The sequence below is a fragment of the Bubalus kerabau genome, chromosome X, assembly GCF_029407905.1.
Source record: "Bubalus kerabau isolate K-KA32 ecotype Philippines breed swamp buffalo chromosome X, PCC_UOA_SB_1v2, whole genome shotgun sequence".
NCBI classification, from domain to species: Eukaryota; Metazoa; Chordata; class Mammalia; order Artiodactyla; family Bovidae; genus Bubalus; species Bubalus kerabau.
Window position 1 is genome coordinate 154,102,346 of NC_073647.1, and position 20,825 is coordinate 154,123,170.

General features: G+C 43.1%; 1 non-coding gene and 1 pseudogene across 1 annotated transcript; both read right to left on the reverse strand.

Annotated features, from left to right (window-relative positions):
• Window positions 1-20,825, reverse strand: part of LOC129638926 (dual specificity protein phosphatase 18-like) — a 211,960-nt pseudogene that overhangs the window by 117,157 nt on the left and 73,978 nt on the right.
• Window positions 2,272-2,346, reverse strand: TRNAC-ACA (transfer RNA cysteine (anticodon ACA)). The gene has a single exon. It is a non-coding gene; the product is annotated as a tRNA-Cys (tRNA).

Here is a 20,825-nt window from a genome sequence, read left to right on the forward strand (position 1 = left end):
AATGTCTAAGCAACAGTGCTAAATTCTCTGTGCAACTTAAATCTCAGGAACGGTTCACTGGGCACCCATAATTCCCTAGGTTAGACTGACAAACTTAGATCTAAATGGGAGGTTGGTTACATGCAACATGATCTGATTGTCTTTCTATTATCTATGCTCAATGCTACTGATTCTGCGAGTAATTTTATCAAAAAAAAAAAAAAAAAAAAAGGAGTGCTTAGAGGTTTTTATTGTGAGCCACTTAATAGCCTCAGGAAAGAAAAATGGCTTCCTATGGAGAAGAGCATTGTGGGACTTCTGTGTGAATGATTCAAACCTTTTGATAAAATGCACATGAGTTGCAAGAACAGATGACAGGCATTCAGTTTTAACAAAATGATACGTGTTCCATGGAGGAAGAGAATTTCTTGCTGTCAGAGAGAACACCAAGAATCGAGGGAATAGAACTACACAGACATTGATTGCTTTGGCAGCTCCACATACAAAAGCGACAGGAAATGAAAGCCTTGATTCTAGTCACCCATTTCACTATGGCATTTTAGCAATGCTAATTAGAAGAGAGGCACCGACATTTCCCCACCATGAAAGATAAACTAAAATTTACCCTGGAAATTTACTTCTGGTTTTCACAGAAGAATTCTAGAGTAAAGGTGCTTTTTATTAACCCTGGACTTCGTATCTTGCCTGTTCACTTTCTTCGACTCCTGTGTGCTAGTAGCTAGAAACATCCTCCTTGCTCATTCCCCAGAGCTTCTCATTCAAGAGAGAAGCAGGGGAAGGAAGAAGGCAGTGAGGGTCCATGGCTCCAGCTGCTCTTTGATTCACTTTAAACCTTTTCTTGCTTCACTTCTTCCCAGGACCTGAGGCTTCTCAACACCCTCCTCCGCCTGCCCTGCATCTCCCTCTCCTCTCTTCTTCCTCCTGTTTCCCTCACCCCTGCCTCTGGACTCCAGAGCCCCTGGAGGGCACATGGGGACTAAAAGGAATCTCAGGCATGATGTGGAGATATGACCCATGTTGGGGGAAGGTACATAGCTCCCTCCACACCCCACTGGGTTTGTGGTGAAGCTCAAAACAGGATTTGGAACAAAAAGCCCTTTACCCTGGGTCATTCTTGGGAGGCCAGGCCAGTTCTGGGATTTAGACTCATCCAAGGAAGAGCCAAGCATCCTTCCCTAGCCCCTTGCATGGTGAGCCCAGCTTCCCATGTGGGCTACATCTTCCAGCATCCTCTAAGCTGGCTTCTACTGATTGCCTCGACTTCTCCAGGTAAGCCTTGGAGCAGCAAGAAGCGATGCCCAGGACCAGGCCTTGGTGGAGGAGTTTCTCAAGCAAAGTTCCCCTGTGGGTTCCTGATGAAGATCCCACCGTTACTGGTTCTTATGCCAAAGTCCTCTCACTTCAGAGGAGAAACTTTAAGGGACTGTGAAGCTGGGCTCTCCATCCAGGCCAGGAACCACCTTTGGGTGAACACCATTAACCTCCATTATGTCATAATGGAATCAGAATCTGCACTGAGTGGTAACTATGGAGTGTAAGGCATAGAGACAGCTGACATGCTGGGATAAAAGGTTCAAATGCACATTGAAAAAAAAACATGGGCTTTTGAGTCCTAAGTTTCTTTACTAAGTGCCTATTTTGTACTAGACACTGCACTAAGGACTATATGTGTGTGTGTGTGTGTGTGTGTGTGTGTGTGTGTGTGTGTGTATATATATTCCTCACCCCCAAAGGCTGTGTGACTTTGGGCAAGGTAGTTAATTTCTCTGTTTCTGTTTGCTTTACCAGATAGAGATAGCTACGTTGCAAAGTTGTTTTGAGAACTACTTGAAACATGTGGAAAGTTCCTGGCATGTGGAAGCTATCTTAGCTCAAGCTGCTGTAACAAAATACCATGGACTGGGTGGCTTAAATAACAGAAATTTATTTTCTCATGGTTCTGGAAACTAGGAAGTCCAGTCCTGGCTGATGTAGTTCCTGGGGAGAGCTCTCTTATTGAGCTGCAGATCTTCAGCTCCTCACTGTGTCCTCACATAGCCTCTCTTCAGTGCATGCGTGCAGAAAGGGAGGGCTCTCTTTCTTCCTCTCTTATAAAGCCACTAATCCCATCATGAGGCTCCTACCCTCATAGTCTAAAGTGCAAGTGGAAATGAAGTCGTCTCTGACCCTTTGTGACCCCATGGACTGTAGCCTACCAGGCTCCTCCATCTATCCATGGGATTTTCCAGGCAAGCGTACTGGAGTGGGTTGCCATTTCCTTCTCCAGGGGATCTTCCTGACCCAGGGATTGAACCTGGGTCTCCTGCATTGTAGGCAGATGCTTTTTACCATCTGAGCCATCAGGGAAGTCCACTTATAGTCTAATCTAACTCTAATTATCTCACAAAGACCCCTCTCTAAACACTATCACTTTGGGGGTTTGGGCTTCATAGGTATTTTGGGGAGACAAACATTCAGTACATAACAGTAAGCAGTAGGTATTAAGTAAATGGTAGCTGTTATTACCACTAAATTATTATTAATAAAACAGGTATTGACACTCAGAAAACAGCTCCAACAGCATGACTTGGTCTAAGACAAAGGAAATCTGTCTCAAGCACTCACTCCCCTGAATCGGTACCAGCATAAAGTAAAGCATCAGTTTCTTAGTGTCCCTTCTCAGGCTCCCAGTGCTGGAGCAGCACCAAGCTATTTCTCCTTGCTCAATCTTGAGGCTTCTGGTAAAGCAGGGTCCCTCAGCACTGGTTGAGCACCACTGATCTGGGCAGACTGCAATTGTGGCTATTAACCATGATTACTTCAACCATCTACAGGGCATTCTCTGTGGTCCTCCCACTTCTGAAGTGCTACATGCCTATTCACTTGGCTCCCTTCCAGTTGAGGAACATGCAAGCCTGGTTGTTCTTCCGTATTCTGAGGATTCAAAGCACCCAGGATCAAGATTCTCCCCTCTTGGTTGATTTGCAAAATATATAAACACCTCACACAACTCAATATCAAAAAAAGAAAAACTAATCCAATCAAAAAATGGATGGAATACCTAAATAGACATTTCTCCAAAAAAGACATACAGACGGCAAATAGCCAAATGAAAAGATGCTCAACATAGATAATTATTAGAGAAATGCAAATCAAAATCACAATGAGGTATCACCTCACACTAGTCAGAATGGCCATCATCAAAAAGTCTACAAATAATAAATATTAGAGAGGGTGTGCAGAAAATGGAACCCTCCTACAATGTTGGTGAGAATGTAAATGGATATAGACATTATGGAAGACAATATGGAGGTTTCTTAAAAAACAAGAAATAGAACTACCATATGATCCAGCAATTCCACTCCTGGGTATATATCCAGAAAAGATAAAAATGCTAATTTAAAAAGATACATGCACCCCGATATTCATTAGCAGTACTACTTACAATAGCCAAGACATGGAAATAACCTAAATGTCCATTGATAGATAAATGGATAAAGAAAATGTGGTTCATATATATACAATGGACTATTACTCAGCCATGAAAAGAAGGAAATATTGCCATTTGCAGTAACATAGATGGATCTAGAGAATATCACATTAAGTAAAGGAAGTCAGATAAAGACAAATATTATATGATATCATTTATGTGTGGAATATAAAAAATAATACAAATGAATCTATTAGCAAATCATAAACAGACAAACAGAAAAGAAACTTATGGTTATTAAAGGGGAAAGGGAGAGGGAAGAAGGATAGATTAGAAGTATCCTAATTATTTAACAGATACACATTACTATAATATAAAATAGATAAGCAACATGGAGTTACTGTATAGCACAGGGAACAATGTTTAATATCTTGTAATAACCTATAGCAGAAGATAATCTGGATATATATATATATAAAACTATATACATGTGTGGGACTTCCCTCATAGCTCAGTTGGTAAAGAATCCACCTGCAATGCAGGAGACCCTGGGTTGATTCCTGGGTCAGGAAGATCCTCTGGAGAAGGGATAGACTATCCACTCCAGTATTCTTGGGCTTCCCTTGTGGCTTAGCTGGTAAAGAATCCACTCCAATGCAGGCGACCTGGGTTCAATCCCTGGGTTGGGAAGATCCCCTGGAGATGGGAAAGGCTACCCACTCCAGTATTCTAGCCTGGAGAATTCTATGGACTGTATAGTTCATGGGGTTGCAAAGAGTCAAACACGACTGAGAGACTTTCACTTTCATATATATGTGTATATACATACCTTAATCATTTTGCTATACACCTGAAACTAACACAATGTTGTAAATCAACTACACTTCAATAAAAAAAGAAAAAATATGTGCAAGTGAGGAAGAGCAAAAAACAAAAGATTCTCCCCTCTTTAAATCTCTAAACAGAAGTCTCTACCCTCCACCTCCTCACATTCTTTGATAGCCAACCCAGTTACAGGTTGTATTCAAGGCAGACTTCACACCTCCCAGTAAACTCTTCCTTTTCCACCCTGAGAAGGGCGGAAAATATGTTCATTTCTATCTTGGTAAATCTCAAGTTGAAGAAAATAAGTCAAAAATTAAGTTCTCAATTATTTTCTACATGATTTTCAAAAGGATATTTCCTGATGGAAAGATAAGTGCTATAAAATTTCAACAAACTCACTTAAAGGGGAAATAAACATCCTCATGTGTTTTCGTGGAATATGGACTTTCATAAGTTCTTGCGCTTAGTCACTCAGTTGTGTCTGATTCTTTGTGACCCCATGGACTGTTGCCCCCCCGCCCAGACTCCTCTGTCCACCGGATTCTCCCGGCTAGAACACTGGAGTGGGTTGCCATTTCCTGTTCCAGGTCATAAGTTCTTAGAGGCTATTTAATCAATATTCCCAGATGAAAAATTAAATTCTCTTTGTGTCAATTACACCTTTTACCCCAGCAAATGCAAGCAGAATGTCTAATGAAAAGAACATCAAGCTAAACCTCAAGGAATCTGGGCTCTGGACCAAACTCAGTGTCTACTGGGGGTTTCAGCTTCCTCGCCATCAGGGTTCCTTTCATCATGAGCATTCTGCATTGGTTTAAGAAACAATTTCCTGAACTCTAAAGTAGCTACAACATTTAAACACAGTGTTCTGTTCTACATGAGCCCGTTTTCCAAATGCCACTCTATTTCAAAGAGCAGAGGGAACCATCACAAACCATCTAATCCAGCAAATACTGATACAGTGTCAACAGAATTCTTGATAGGTTCAAATATTTCAAAATTCCTTGAGCACCCACTGACCTGAACCCTTAACCAAGCTTATATGAAATACACTTCTTTTATTTATCATTGCATTGTTAGGCATCAGTCTTCTGTTGAACCAAAGAAGGAAAGAGATAAAATTTCAATATAGACAGACTGAACTTTACTTTCTTTGAGGCAAATATTGCCCCCTATTTTATCACTCAAATATTAAAGATTATAATATATAATCTTTGGGCTGAAAAGTAAAAATGGGACACAGAAGTGAAGGCTGTATGGATGAAATGTGACCTGTACTTTCTGATAGAAAGTAAAGTAGAAGATGGTATGTGACATAAATCCTCTAATGCCTCTCCTGCAAGAATCTGGGAAACAAGAGTGTGATACTTCAGACTTCCATTTATTTTATCTGGAAAATGGGGATGAAATTATGGGTCTCAAAGAGGAGTTGTCACAATGAAAATACATTCAAATCAGGAGGATTTATTGAGCATCTAGTCTGTGTCCCACGCCATGCAGGGCCAAGAGGAAACAGAAGGGCAAGCAAGTCCCTGTGCTGACCATCACAGATTGCAGCCTCTGTTCTCTAAACACAAACAGGACTGAGCAAATATGGGCAGATACCATGAAGGATCCATCTGACCAAAGAATTTGTGAAAATTTTACTGATCATCTCCACAGGAGATTGATTCCATTGCATAGCATACAATATTGTCCTAAAAATATTTGGTTTTTATTCCTATAAATAGCTCTTCCCACATCTCCTCTCTGAGCCATGTAATTCCACCATCTTCTTCTTCCATCTTGGTTACCACTACCCACCTTACTTGCATGAAGATTTTACCCCTGTCCTGGCTTCTCTCTTCCATCTTGTGTCTCCCACCCAATACTGAGACTGTAAGCTTCTTGAAGTCAGTGTTTTATACTGAAGTAGCACAACCAAAAGCACTTTTATAAAAAAAAAAAAAAAAGAAAAGAAAGAAAGAAAAATCTTCCATTTTCTCCGAAACAGCAGGCTGATGGTGGGTGGATATGAAGAGCTGGAGGCACCCCAAATGCCTTATCCTCAGTAAAATGGCTTTCCCATGTCTGAGGAATACTGCTGGGTGGCCACACACAAGACTGGAGAAAGATGCCTGGACAGCAGAAGAAAGGAGAGGAATGGAGGAGGGTGAGTAGCCTGGAGCCATAAGTAGGGTGGCTGGTGGTGTCTGGGCTGAATGGCTGAGCTATTAATGGAGTTTTTGAGAGCCATAAGTGTACACAGGCCCTGGCATGGAGTGCAGATTTGACACAGAAGGAAGGGCGGTAGAAGTAAGGGCAACTGCCTTACTGTGAACTGTGAGGGCTTACGTACAGGTGGCAGCAGGGCATGTTCCGAAATCAGAACAAAAAATATTTTTTCAATCTAAAATTTTTAACATAACCGGATAACAATTCATAAATGTCTCCCACCCAGAATGACCCTTTCATCCCTCTTTCAGTCTTTTTTGCACTTTTCAAGACTCAGACCAATTTCCATTCCACCCAAGAAGCCTTCTCAGAATTTCTGGCCACAGCAGCTCTTTCCTTCTCTCAACTTACAGGTATAATTTGTATTGTTGAGCTGCTTTCTTTGGGTTCTCCCCATCCTTCCATCCATACAATATATTATTGAATATTATCTAAGTAATCCTTAACCACAGTTTTCATACCTCTACTCAAAAAACTTCACTGGCTTCTCTCTGCCAACAGGAGTTTTAAAGTAGAAGGGGATCAGTCACTCAGGATCACTGGCTCAGTACCTCTCATGTGTCAGCATTTTCCCAGAGCTTGAGTGAGAGTGGCAATGTGTCATAATTCATTCCTTTTTCATACTATTTTATAGCTTGTGATCCTGCCCTGCTCATCTACATGTCAAGTCAATGCAGCTGCCAAAAATTCAGAGCCAGAGGTGACAAAATTTAAGGCAATAAATATATTACTGTTTTTCAAAGCCTATCATAACCTAACAATCAAAGGGTTATGCACTGCATCATCCCCAGAAATATCTGTGTGTTATTAAAAGGAGTCTAAAATCCCCTTTGGAAGGAATCATTCTGAAACTCCCATCGTTAGACCACTGTAATGCCACTTAAATATCCCCAAACCTGTTGCCCTGATCCAGTCACACACTCCCCACTACACGATTTTCCTGAAAGTTTATCCTAACTTCCGGTGAATGTTCAAAGGGTTGGAACCAAAATTACAACTGATTCAAGCTCTGTCTTCAACCCTGGCTATTCATCAGAATCCCCAGTGCTCCCTCCAGGTCAATTAATTCAGGACCTCAAGGGTTGGGCCAGACGTCAGTATTCTGATTCTGATATGTGGCCAGGGTTGAGAGCACTGCTGCGTCTTGCTGTCTCAGCAGAAAAGGGGATCTTCCTAGGTCAGCTGGAGGGGGTTCAGGAGCCAGGTCAGTGCACCAGTTCTTGAGAAGGCTGGCCAGGGCAAAGAAGGATGCCAGCTTCAGAGAACCTGGGCACCACGCAGAGGCCTGGGGCCAGGACACCCAAGAGGACCGTGACACCTGCCCCCTCAAGAAGGGAACCTTGGCCACACACGCTGCCTCCGTGAGGAGACAGCCACATTTCTACGGCCAGCTAGACATGCAGAATCTTTCTGGTATTCCGAGCATCACGTAGCAGTAAGGAGAATCAGTTAAACTCTCCCGCAACACTCTCTTGCTTCTAGAGAAAAAAATCTATTTTATCTGTAATTCTGCAGAGAAATCCTGTTGTCCTCTGACTTAATTTAAACTACTATTAAATCACTTCTTCTCAATAGATTTTAAAGACAGAAAAGACATCTCAGAATGGCTATGTTTTAACACTGATTTTTGTACCAACCACTCCTGACTTTGGAACCAAGCTCCCAGAATGAATTCTCAGGGAGATTCAGGGTAAAGATCAGTGAACAAACACAACCTCAAACAATAAAATTGAAACAATTTGTCAGGCTTGCTTTAGCTCAATACTATAGGTGACACAGAAAGCTGGAGACCAGAGATGATACAGCTCTTATAATTAAAAATGACTGAAATCTTCAGATAACATTATATTTTATTCCTGATAGGGTAACTTTCTCTTTCTAGAACATTTAGTCTTTATGGCTTCCAGATATTTCTGCAACTCGAATCCAGTTATTGAAAAAGGACAACAGTCTTTACATCAGAATGTAAATCTGCAGAGTGTTCAATGCTGCAGTCAATCACCTCCTCCGTAATATATAATAAAAACTAGCCTGGTCATGTAAGTAAACCTCCTGGGCCCCAAGACTAAGAGAAAAACAAATCCCTGTGGCCCTCCTTGGCCCTAGATCCCAAGACCCTCAAACCCTTATTTCTGTCACACTCCTCCAAGCACTCAAGCCACACCCCAAACCCCACCACACAGGCCTGCTGTGAGCATGGGCTCACCCCTGGGTCTCTTGCCCTCAAATTCAACTCCATTCTCCCCAAATGGGGCAATGTTCCTGCTCTGTTCTTAGGAGGTAAGCTCTGGGCATTTGAAATAGGGGTGTGCCTTACTCTGTGGGACCACTTTGTCACCGGCACTCTCATTCTCTTGCCCACCAGCCTCAGAACAAATGAAAGACATATGGCTAGATACAAAAGTAGGTACATGTATGTATCTATATTTGTGTGTATGGATATGTATGTGTATTACTATGAATCAGTGAAAGAGGATCCTCCCCGCAGCTTCCCTATTATCTCAGCCCTTTCCTAGTGTGTAGCTGTGACAAAGAGTTAAAAGGAATAAGCATGCTCACACAAACCGAACAGGACACCTCACTCCAGCACCCTGCATCATTCAGCCAGCCTGCGGTTTTTGAGGCCTCAAGGCTCCAGAGATAACTGAAAGTCTGACAGGCCCAAACACTAGCTTGTCAACTTGCCATCATATGGAATGTGCAGGATGGCATATGCTTGAAAGGATTCCCAGACACACAAAGCAGGAGACAAGTCCTTCTCCCCTCCACTGGCCTTGTCATGTGAGAGATGGACAATCTGTCCACAGCTTTATCCACACTCTGTGACTCTCCTGCTTAGAATCTTAGCATTTCCAGATCCAACTGTAAATGTCTGACTCTGTTACCTTGGAAATGAATGGTGGGAGTAAGAAAGTGATGTGGAAGGAAAGTTGACTGCAAAGAGAAGGAAGGGAGGTTAGGGTCTACTTTCCTAGACTCGGAAAAACTTGCGGCTGGAGGTTCTGGTTGGCTCATAATGATCTCAAATATGTGATCATCCAACCTATGATCAATGCCTTCTGAAGCAACCCATTCTATTTTCTTACTGCTTTAATCATCAAACCCATTAAAGTAAGTGTCGAGATGGTAAGTCTTACAGAGCATGGATCTTAGCCTGCGTTGTTCACTGATCCAGCTCCAGTGACTGAACGGTACCTGGCACAGAGCTGTCACCAAACAAATACTTGTTAAATGAATGAGCGCCTCCCAGTGGCTCCCAACGATTCTATTTCTACTCTGCAAAATTCAAAAGTCTGTTTTTCTTCACTATGATGGCCTGGCACATTTTTTAAGACAACTATCATGTACCACCACAACTATTTTCCTTTCCAAGTTTAAATCCCTGGTTCGTTCAGCCATTTCTTATACAGTAGATCATGAGCACCCCCAGGAAAGATTTATCGGATGCCTGCTGTGCATTCACCACTGGAGAGAGGTGGGACCCTTGAAGAATTCTAGGTGTTATCTACTCCATTCATCAGAGGCTGACTCTCTCATCCACCACGTTGTTCTCCTTTGTCTATGAGGACAAATGAAAGGCTTTGGCAAATGACCAACATGAATCCAGGTGAACTGCAGCTTCTATTCTGCCCCAATAAAGCTCTTTGGCTACTTCGTCCCACAGGAGGAGGAGGAGACAAAGGAGGAGGACAAGACAGAGGAGAAGGAAGAAATGAGGTTAACTTGGCACTATTTTCATGGCTACATGCAATGGTTCTCAGCCTTGGCTTCATATTAGAATCACTTGGGAAGCCTCAATAAAAGATGGACTCCTGGAAGCCCATCTCAGAGATTCTGACTGAATTGGTCTGGGATGGAGGCTGGGCACCAGAATTTTTCAAAGCTTCTCCAAATAATTCTTTTGTGTAGCCAGGGCTGAGGGCTACTGCGCTTATGCAAACCCCTGGGGATCAACATATCTCTTTTAAAGAGCTTGAAAAAAATTTTAAAGCTCATTTGAAGAGCTATCTGGCTCTTCACCCATTTTAAAAAATACAGTTTAGTTGGACCGCAACCATACTCCTTCATGTACACATTGTCTATGGCTGCTTTTGCCCTTCAGGAGCAGAGTGAAGTAGTTGTGATGGAGACTATGTGGCTGGTAAAACCTAAAATATTTACTATCTGGCCCTTTAGAGATAAAGTTTGCTGGCCTCTAGCTGAAAACCAATATCAAATTCAGTCTAGAGTTTGAGGAATTTATGGCTTTGCTATTGGAAAAACAAGGCACTCTCAAAAGAGTCTTCTCCAGGACCACAATTTGAAAGCATCAGTTCTTCAGCACTCAGCCTTCTTTATGTGAGAGCTGTCTAGCTCTTTATGGTCCAGATCAGATCAGATCAGATCAGTCGCTCAGTCCTGTCCAACTCTTTGAGACCCCATGAATCGCAGCACGCCAGGCCTCCCTGTCCATCACCAACTCCCGGAGTTCACTCAGACTCACGTCCATCGAGTCAGTGATGCCATCCAGCCATCTCATCCTCTGTCGTCCCCTTCTCCTCCTGCCCCCAATCCCTCCCAGCATCAGAGTCTTTTCCAATGAGTCAACTCTTTGCATGAGGTGGCCAAAGTACTGGAGTTTCAGCTTTAGCATCATTCCTTCCAAAGAAATCCCAGGGCTGATCTCCTTCAGAATGCACTGGTTGGATCTCCTTGCAGTCCAAGGGACTCTCAAGAGTCTTCTCCAACACCACAGTTCAAAAGCATCAATTCTTCGGCACTCAGCTTTCTTCACAGTCCAACTCTCACATCCATACATGACCACAGGAAAAGCCATAGCCTTGACTAGACGGACCTTTGTTGGCAAAGTAATGTCTCTGCTTTTGAATATGCTATCTAGGTTAGTCATAACTTTCCTTCCAAGCAGTAAGCGTCTTTTAATTTCATGGCTGCAGTCACCATCTGTAGTGATTTTGGAGCCCAGAAAAATAAAGTCTGACAGTTTCCACTGTTTCCCCATCTATTTCCCATGAAGTGGTGGGACCAGATGCCATGATCTTTGTTTTCTGAATGTTGAGCTTTAAGCCAACTTTTTCACTCTCCACTTTCATTTTCATCAAGAGGCTAGTCCAGCGTTTCTCATGATGTACTCTGCATATAAGTTAAATAAACAGGGTGACAATATACAGCCTTGACGAACTCCTTTTCCTATTTGGAACCAGTCTGTTGTTCCATGTCCAGTTCTAACTGTTGCTTCCTGACCTGCATACAAATTCCTCAAGAGGCAGATCAGGTGTTCTGGTATTCCCATCTCTTTCAGAATTTTCCACAGTTTATTGTGATCCACACAGTCAAAGGCCTTGGCATAGTCAATAAAGCAGAAATAGATGTTTTTCTGGAACTCTCTTGCTTTTTCCATGATCCAGCGGATGTTGGCAATTTGATCTCTGGTTCCTCTGCCTTTTCTAAAACCAGCTTGAACATCAGGAAGTTCACAGTTCACATATTGCTGAAGCCTGGCTTGGAGAATTTTGAGCATTACTTTACTAGCGTGTGAGATGAGTGCAACTGTGCGGTAGTTTGAGCATTCTTTGGCATTGCCTTTCTTTGGGATTGGAATGAAAACTGACCTTTTCCAGTCCTGTGGCCACTCCTGAGTTTTCCCAATGTGCTGGCATATTGAGTGCAACACTTTCACAGCATCATCTTTCAGGATTTAGCATAGCTCAACTGGAATTCCATCACCTCCACTAGCTTTGTTCGTAGTGATGCTTCTAAGGCCCACTTGACTTCACATTCCAGGATGTCTGGCTCTAGGTCAATGATCACTCCATCGTGATTATCTGGGTTGTGAAGATCTTTTTTGTACAGTTCTGTGTATTCTTGCCATCTCTTCTTAACATCTTCTGCTTCTGTTAGGTCCATACCATTTCTGTCCTTTATCGAGCTCATCTTTGCATGAAATGTTCCTTTGGTATGTCCAGCTCTCAAATAAAAAAGGCTGAGTACTGAAGAATAGATGCTTTCAAACTATAGTGCTGGAGAAGACTCTTGAGAGTCCCTTGGACAGCAAGGAGGTCAAATTAGTCGATCTTAAAGGAGATCAACCCTGAATAATCATTGGAAGGACTGATGCTGAAGCTGAAGATCCAATACTTTATCCACCTGAAGCAGAGAGCTGACTCTTTGGTAAAGACCCTGATGTTGGGAAGGATTGAGGGCAGGAGGAGAAGGGAGTGACAGAGGATGATATGGTTGGGTGGAATCACTGACTCAAAGAACAGGAGTTTGAGCAAACTCTGGGAGATGGTGAAGGACAGGAAAGCCTGGTGTGCTGCAGTCCATGGGGTCACAAAGAGTTGGGTAAGACTTAGCGATTGAACAACAACAACACACAGTTTGAGGAATTTATGGCTTTTCTCTTGGAAAATCAAGGCACCATTATTATTTGTTTTTAATATTGGACCTTCCTACCTATTATGGTCCTGGACCCATTACTACTTCCCGTAACTGAGAAAAATTGCTAGTATTTTGCCAATATCACCTATCACAACTCTAAAGATGAAAAGCAATAAGTTTTATTCTGTTGTATGATTGTATATAGTAGAAAACCTAACATTGCCTATGATTGCATTTGGTAATTCTCATTAACAGGTGGTTACTGACCAGAATGAGAATGCATTTTATACATGTTTACAATATCAATAACCTCAGATATGCAGATGACACCACCCTTATGGCAGAAAGTGAAGAGGAACTCAAAAGCCTCTTGATGAAAGTGAAAGAGGAGAGTGAAAAAGTTGGCTTAAAGCTCAACATTCAGAAAACGAAGATCATGGCATCTGGTCCCATCACTGCATGGGAAATAGATAGGGAAACACTGGAAACAGTGTCAGACTTTAGATTTGGGGGCTCCAAAATCACTGCAGATGGTGACTGCAGCCATGAAATTAAAAGACGCTTACTCCTTGGAAGGAAAGTTATGACCAACCTAGATAGCATATTCAAAAGCAGAGACATTACTTTGCCAACAAAGGTCCATCTAGTCAAGGCTATGGTTTTTCCTGTGGTCATGTATGGATGTGAGAGTTGGACTGTGAAGAAAACTGAGTGCCGAAGAATTGATGCTTTTGAACTGTGGTGTTGGAGAAGACTTTTGAGAGTCCCTTGGGCTGCAAGGAGATCCAACCAGTGCATTCTGAAGGAGATCAGCCCTGGGATTTCTTTGGAAGGAATGATGCTAAAGCTGAAACTCCAGTACTTTGGCCACCTCATGCAAAGAGTTGACTCATTGGAAAAGACTCTGATGCTGGGAGGGATTGGGGGCAGGAGGAGAAGGGGATGACAGAGGATGAGATGGCTGGATGGCATCACTGACTCGATGGACGTGAGTCTGAGTGAACTCCGGGAGTTGGTGATGGACAGGGAGGCCTGGCGTGCTGCGATTCATGGGGTCGCAAAGAGTGGGACACGACTGAGCGACTGAACTGAACTGAACTGAACTATTTTCTATCTGAGCAGACTGTGTGCAGCCAAGCTTCCTACTCCATTTTCTAAATCTAAATAACACATATTTGATATACAACACATACTATTTAGAATATACCATATGGTATATGGGGCTTCCCTGGTGGCTCAATGGAAAAGAATTTGCCTGTAGTGCAGGAGACACAGGGCACGTGGGTTCGATCCCTGGGTTGGGAAGATCTTCTGGAGAAGTGAATGGCTACCCACTCCAGTATTCTTGTCTGGAGGATTCCATGGACAGAGGAGCCTGGCGGGCTACAGTCCATGGGTTGCAAAGAGTCAGACACGACTGAGTAACTAACACACACACACATGGTATATACGAGGCAAGCTCTATATGTGAGGCAGACAGCCCTGCTGTTGCATGGTCTCTTGGGTGTTTCTGGATCCCACCCTGCAGATTTCTCTAAAGCTTATGATCAACGATCCGTGGGAAATGAACCTTAAAATGAACGTGTTTCACTGAAACCTCAGGTATGAAGAATATACAGGAAGACACTCATAAGAATATCTGCCCCACTCAATTGTCCCTAGATGGTTTCCATATTGTGAATAATCTGAATCGCTAATATCATGCAACATGATCTGCTGATAGCACGGCCTGAATGTTTATGAGTAATTATGGCAATGCACTTCCGCCCCAGGTGAATTAGAATGAGTGATATCTTTCTCTATTATCTGCATAGTTGACGCAAGCTTTCTCAGTGACTCATTTTCCATGGGACATTGATAAGTCCTAGAAATTGCCAGAAACAGCCAGAGAAACTGCAGCGAGGCCTGGACCTGCCTCACTCCTAGACTTGCTGTGGTCTTGGGAGCTTGCCAGTTCAGAGGACACAACGCTGAGCTGAGCTGAGCTGCTGGCACGCCTCAGAAATTAAGTGTGTAATCATGCCTCCTGTATCACAGTCACTCTTGTTTCAGTCAATAAGCCTGTGAAGAAAATGGAATCGTTAACTAGAATAGTAAAATCAGAGGAAGCATTTTAATGCATTTACTATATGAAATGCTTTCACCACTGGAAAGTCCTTTGATGGAAGGGTAGAAAATTGCTGAGAATTTACAAAGGCAGAATGATCTTCAGAGCTACTCCTAAACATTATACCAATTTGCTTTGAATCACAAGTAATAAATGGCTGTACAGCGGGTCCCATGCACAAATACACAATTTATTAACATGTATTTTGACAAGACAATATGGGAAGCCATTTAGATTACCTTAAAGTCACAAATACAGACACTCAGGTGCACATTTGCCTGGTCTCGGAGTGGCTGAGAAACCATCTCCCAGCTCCACCTCAGCTGAACTATCATCTCATTACTCAGCATTGAGTGGCCCTGCTTCCTGGTCCCTCAAGTGTAACTGTCAACATCATCACTGATTTCTGGAAATCCACTTCAAATGATCACAAAGAGCTGTTGCTGGACTTTTAGTCTCAAGTATGTGTTTTCTGTCATCTAATTATTTTCGAAAGCAATCTACCTATGGTAGATTCTGTCAGAATGTGCAATTAAACCAGAAGACCCCATTTTGACACGTAGCATAACATAGTACATCTAGTACATCAAGTCGCAGAGAAATAATTATTCTGATTCCAGCCCCGGGCAGCGAAGATCATACTCTGTTCTTTCCCTTATAGAATGTCCCACATCTCAGCCAGCCATGGTAGAAAAGGATTTGACCCTAGCACATCACTTCTGAGCAGGGAACATCATGCTCTGTTTTTCTGCCTTGCAGAGTGGCCCATGTATCAGGTGAAAATGGTGGAGGTGGGATTTGATGTGGGCTAGACTGCACCCCACTCCAGTACTCTCGCCTGGAAAATCCCATGGATGGAGGAGCCCAGTAGGCTGCAGTCCATGGGGTCGCTCAGAGTCGGACAGACTGAGCAAATTCACTTTCACTTTTTACCTTCATGCATTGGAGAAGGAAATGGCAACCCACTCCAGTATTCTTGCCTGGAGAATCCCAGGGACAGGGGAGCCTGGTGGGCTGCTGTCTATGGGGTCACACAGAGTCAGACACGACTGAAGCGACTTAGCAGCAGCAGACTGGCTCTAAGGCCACATTATTTGTGCTTCACAATAATGCTTACTAGTTAGAGTAAGAATGGGATAAATCTTTTAATAAGTCAGTTGGTCACCTCTCTCTGTTGGTCAAATCCAAAGTTAAATAGTCACCATATGACCCAGCAGTTCCACTCTAAGGTATATACCCAAGAGGAGTGAAAATGTAAGTTCACACAAAAACTCGTGCGTGAATATTCTTTCCAGAATTATTCGTAAGAGTCCAGCAGTGGAGACAACCCAAATGTCCATCAACTGATAAATGGATAAACAAAATGCAGCATTTCCATACAATGGACTACTATTCTGCCATAGAAAGGAAGAAAATTTGGATACATGCCACAATATGGGTGAACTTAAAAAAATATTATGCTAAGTGAAAGAAGCCAGACACCAAAGACCACATGCCTATAACTATGCTTATAGGAAATTTTCAGAAAAGGCAAATCTTTAGAGACAAAAAGTAGATTAGGAGCTGGGGGGACAGGGGTGGGGAATGGGGAGTGACTGCTAATGGGTATAGCATTTCTTTGGGGGTGGTGAAAACATCTGGATTACATTGTGGTGATAGTTGATAACTTTGTGAATATACTAAAATACACTGAACTGTAAACTGTGAAAAGGTGAGTTTTATGGCATGTGAATTACATACCATATTTTAAGAAGGAAGGAAGGAAACCCTAGCAATAAGAGGCAACACCAAGGAAAAAACAAACTTGGAATGGGATGGGAAGATGGCTTTTCAAGGCTGAGATTCAGCCCTCACTGGAGAGAGTCTGGCTGCAGCCCACTGGGTGGCAGAGAAATTGGCCAGGTTGCCCTGGGCCAGAGCTGATTTCTGAAACAAGCCAAGAGCCACGGCCAGGAGCTGTGGGCCAGGGCAGAGAAGCTGGAAATCCCCTCACAAGGAGCCAGCAGGACAAGATGGTGGGAAGAAAACTGGCCACTGGATGCTGATGAAATTCACTGGAAAGCTGCCCTTAGGGGTGCTGTCGAATTTGTAGGAAGCTGGCAAGGGCACTGGCTGGATTCTCCAGAAAGTCACAAAGGTGCTACCCACAGGAGATGCTGCTTAGCTCATGGGGAAACCAGTCCTTCCATGGAGGGGCTGCCCCTGAGCCCCATGGCTGGGGCACCTGCAAAACTTGCCATGAAGCTGATCGCAGGGGTGCCACTGAAAGTCGCTGGGGTGAGCTCCACCGGGGGTCCCACTTGCCAGCCCAATACTGCAGGAACAAGAAGAAGCAAAGTACACACAAACCAGGAAAAGAAGTCCCTTCCTCCTCCAGGTTCTCCCCAGGACCCTCTACCCACAAAGCTTAATCCAGGGCCAGCTGACAATGGAGCAACATTCCAGGACCACAACCAGGGCAACAAAGAATAGATTTGGAGCTGAGAGGCAAGAGATTGGTAATAGGCACAGATCCTAATGGTTGTTCTTCAAAGAAAAAAGTTCATATTCAAGTGAGTTTAAAAAACAGTGCTTAATATGCCACCTTTAAAATACACATTAGCATTTTAGCAGCACTGAGGCATCGGGAAGAGCCCTATTGAACTCTACTTCATGTAGCATTTCCAAAACTCGTTTGATCACAACTATGTTTCTCCTGATAACTGACACCCTGCAGAATCCTCCCCGATAAAGCGTGGGTGTGGTATGGGGAGACTGGTGTGCAATACCCAGAACAGGAGGGAAGCCGGCATTGCTGGCGAGCAGCTTGTGTGCCTTCGCAGAATCACATGGAGCCCGTCTGCTATTGAAGGGACTCCTCTGGAACAGAATGCACACAAATGGAGTCATCTGGCTGGGCTCTTTCGTGGCATTTCCATTGCTTTATTTACTGCACAAAACCATAAGTTCTGCAGACTGTGGAAATACAGTTTATTTAGGTAACTAAAAATATCCCCTGAATGCCATTTGGCCATTGCTGTATTTCCCAACGCCTCCTGCTCACCCAGAATTGGCTCTAAATTACCCCTTGATGGTGCAATGGAAAGAGGATGCGATTTAAAAGCTGGAATTGATGGCATTAGGGTCAGGGGCCTTTGAATGCTATAATCCTACCTGACCACTCACTCCATTTTCCCTTTTGGGGTTTCTGAGGGAACTAGAAACACAAAAAGGAATGAGTATAAATGAAAACACTGTTTATTGTCTGCACACTGGAAGGAGCAGATTGCAGCTAGGGGAAAGGTAAGCATAGGTGGGCTGGTGGGGGGAGAGCCCCTACATCGTTCAGTCTTGTGTTCAAAACCCAGTTCCACCCCTCTTTTGAACAAGATAGGGAAGGAAAATATAATTTTTCCTCTACCCTTTCATATTTTCGTCTGGGGTCCCATTAACCAAAGACAGATTAGCAAGAGAAAATGAACAGGTTTGTTAATATGCATACATGGGAGAGATCTAGGGGAAAGTGAGTAACTCGCAGAGCTGGCTTAGAATTCAGGCTTGAACACAGGTTTAAATCAGCTATACTTCAATTAGATAAAAAAGAATCCAGGCTTAAATATCATCTTCGACTAAAGACAAGAGAGAGAAGGGTATGTGTGGGAAGCCAGTTATGGGGAAGTAATAGGAAAAATACAGCGAATAAGAGTAAGCATTGATATGCAGATTTAAGCCAGTACGTCCTCTTTTGATAAGGGCACATAAGTGACAATTCGAGCTACCAGAAAGATTCAGATTATCTATATAGAATGTACAGGATTTGAGCACTCTCTTGGGTTATTTGCTCTGGGAGAAGCCAGCTGCCATATTGTAAGCTGGCCTATGCAAAAACTGATGTTGTCAGGAACTGATGGAGGCTTCTGACCAAAAGCCATGAGTATCTGAGACCTCCTGACCACACCACATGAGTGGGCCATCTTGGAAGCAAATCCTCCAGCTTCAGTCAAGTCATCAAATGACTGAAGCCTTGGTGATAGCTTGGCTACAACCTCGTGAGAGACCCTGAGCCAGAACCACTGGCCAAACTACTCCCATATTCCTAACCCTCAAAACTACGTGATGATAAATTTTCATTTTAAGTCATTAAATTTTGAAGCAATGTGTTACACAGCAATAGATAACTAAAACTTTCCAAATGCTGTTGTTGTTCAGTTGCTAAGTTGTGTCTGATTCTTTGTGACCCCATGAACTGCAGCACACCAGGCTTCCCAGTCCTTCACTATCTCCTGAAGCTTGCTCAAACTCATGTCCATTGAGTCAATGATGCCATCCAACCATCTCATCCTCTGTCGCCCCCTTCTTCTTGTGCCCTCAATCTTTCAAGCATCAGGGTCTTTTCCAATGAGTCAGCTCTTCACATCAGGTGCCCAAAGTATTGGAGCTTCAACATCAGTCCTTCCACCTTCCAATGAATATCCAGGACAGATCTCCTTTAGGATTAACTGGTTTGATCTCCTTGTAGTCCAACGGACTCTCAAGAGTCTTCTCCAACACCACAGTTTGAAAGCATCAATTCTTTGGTGCTCAGCCTTCTTTATAATCCAAGTCTCACATCCATACATGACTACTGGAAAAATCATAGTGTTGACTATATGGATCTTTGTCAGCAAAGTGATATAATTCTGAGGAAACGATTCTGAACTCTAGGATTCCATCTCATTTTTAAACACACACACACACAAATAGTGTGCGTGTGTGTGTGCTCAGTTGTATCTGACTCTTTGTGACCCCATGGACTGTAGCCAGCCAGACTCCTCTGTCCATGGAAGTTTCTAGGCAAGAATACTGGAGTGGGTTGCCATTTCCTTCTCCAGGGAATCTCCCTGACCCAGGGATCAAACCTGCGTCCCCTGCATCTCCTGCACTGGCAGGTGGATTCTTTACCACTGCACCACCTGAGAAGCCCTTAACATATACAGAAATAGTCTTGAGTACAATTCTCTGGTCATGATATCTGGTGAAATCAGGATTAAGATCTCCAAAATCTATTATATCACAACTACATTCCTTGCATTTATTCCCATTTTCATTCATTCAGCAAATATTATCAAGCACTTACTATGTGCCAGGCAATGTTCTAGGCAGTGAGGATACAGCAATAAGCAAGACAGGTAAAAACCTCTGCCCTCATGGGACTTAGATACTTGTGAAGGAGAAACAACAATATGTAGAATATTAGGCAGCAATAAGAGCTAAGGAGATAGAACAAAGCAGTGAGTTTGATCAATCAAACTTCACTTCTGGCTCTCAGAGCAATCCAGGGCAGCTTTTCTCTGTGTGGTGATTCAGAGAAAGGCTCTTTTCATCTTCTGGTTCTTCTGGCTCCACCTCTAAAGGGTCTCAGAATCCTCTAAAGATGACCAGCCAATGAGGACAATAACAGAGGAGCAGGTACACTTATATCTCAATCACCTCCAACCAAAAGTGGCCACACACATTCTTTCCACTCACAAACCATGTGGTAAAATGTTACGCAGCCCCACAAAGATGCAAAGCATTCTGGGAAATGTAGCCCCAACAAAAGCTCTTTGCTACAAAGGGGTGCTGAATCTGAAGTAGGGAGCCATTTTTCTCCAGTCCAGTCTCATTCATCTACTCGAGCTCTGCCTGTTCTATCTGTTGGGTCAGACTTAAGCCCAGGCCCTATCATACCAAGGGGGAAAATGTCTCCTACCTTGATATTAAAATCCCATCACAGAAAATTCAATTCTTTTTCTGAGTCATTTCTCTATTTTTTTTAACATCTTGCCAAAAATGCAGTCCCCTGAAGTGGTGATGTATGTAGTTCTCAATCCTTAGAGCAGCTTATTGGATTTCCTTTTTTATTCCCTGAAATAAGAAATACCAGCTTAGCTG